The sequence below is a fragment of the Penaeus monodon genome, chromosome 28 (assembly GCF_015228065.2).
Source record: "Penaeus monodon isolate SGIC_2016 chromosome 28, NSTDA_Pmon_1, whole genome shotgun sequence".
Lineage (NCBI taxonomy): Eukaryota > Metazoa > Arthropoda > Malacostraca > Decapoda > Penaeidae > Penaeus > Penaeus monodon.
Window position 1 is genome coordinate 12,345,200 of NC_051413.1, and position 341 is coordinate 12,345,540.

The following is a 341-nucleotide window of genomic DNA, read 5'->3' on the forward strand; positions in this document are numbered from 1 at the left end:
GAAAGTGATTTAGATCTGATAATGAAAAGTGCAAAACTTTCAACACAGTATATGATATAAAAGGATGCAATATCGTCAGTAATACACAATAACTAAAAGTGATCAGTCACCATTGACATTTGAAACACATTTTCTATACTGATGGAGAACAGAATACTAATGAACATCAAGCTAATTAACTAATAATTTCTAGTTATAATGTCAATAAGGTAGACGGCATTGTTAACTGGTATTTAGTCTTTTTTATCAGGTTACATGATAAAGGTGTGATTTTTTGTCACGTGAACTGGGAACCGAACTAGGAGTATAGAATTCGTGTGAACTTCCTCGTAATTTGATTT